Here is an 846-nt window from a genome sequence, read left to right on the forward strand (position 1 = left end):
TGGGCTTTTTATATTGTTTTCTAATCCCCAAACACTGTGCACAAGGTTCTGAACCTGAGCTGCTGCTTCCTGTTCTGGGGGTGGAGCAGCGCCATCTTGGCTCAGTCTGCTCTACACATTCACAGGTTTCTGCCTGAAGAACACTAGTACTGGGGGCCCCTGGGGAGCTGTCTTCAGGGCCAGCTTCCCATTTCGTGCCCTCGGTACCTACCACTGCCTCTGCCCATTTGCTTGGTTCTCTGACTGTCTTACAGTCTTTGAAAGGTATGTAGATGTCACTCGTATATTCTATAGGTCCTTGACAGTTTTCTGCGGGGTGATGGTCGGCACAGAACGAGTAGTGCCCTGCCAGTTCCCATCCTGTTTTCCTACCTCTACAGTAAACCAGTGTCATCTTCACATGGCCAGCACCCTTCATCTCGCCAGGCTGCAGCAGCCTGTGTGTGTTCCCCAAGGCCTGGACCCTGGCCTTATCTGGAATACAGCACCGCTCCCCTAAAATGGCTGCCAGAAGTGCGGGCTTGCCTTCTCACACAGCCTGGAACACGGGCACTCAGACTTCCGTTGAAGAAACAAATCTAACGCTTTGTGCATGCTGGTCCTGGTCCTGAGCAGTGCCCCCTGAGCTTTTAAAAACAAACAAAAAAGCCCTCCAGGCTAGTGTTCTACCACTTGAGCCACAGTTCCACTTCTGGCTGTTTTGGGTGCTTGATTGGAAGTAAGAGTCTCATAAGCCGGGCACTCAGGAGGCTAAGATCCAAAGATCGCAGTTCAAAGCCAGCCTGGGCACTAAAGACCATGAGACTTAACCACCAATTAATCTCTAGAAAAAGAGAAGTGGGGCTG

Source organism: Megascapheus bottae, chromosome 1 (assembly GCF_031878675.1).
Source record: "Megascapheus bottae isolate mThoBot1 chromosome 1, mThoBot2.hap1, whole genome shotgun sequence".
NCBI lineage: Eukaryota > Metazoa > Chordata > Mammalia > Rodentia > Geomyidae > Megascapheus > Megascapheus bottae.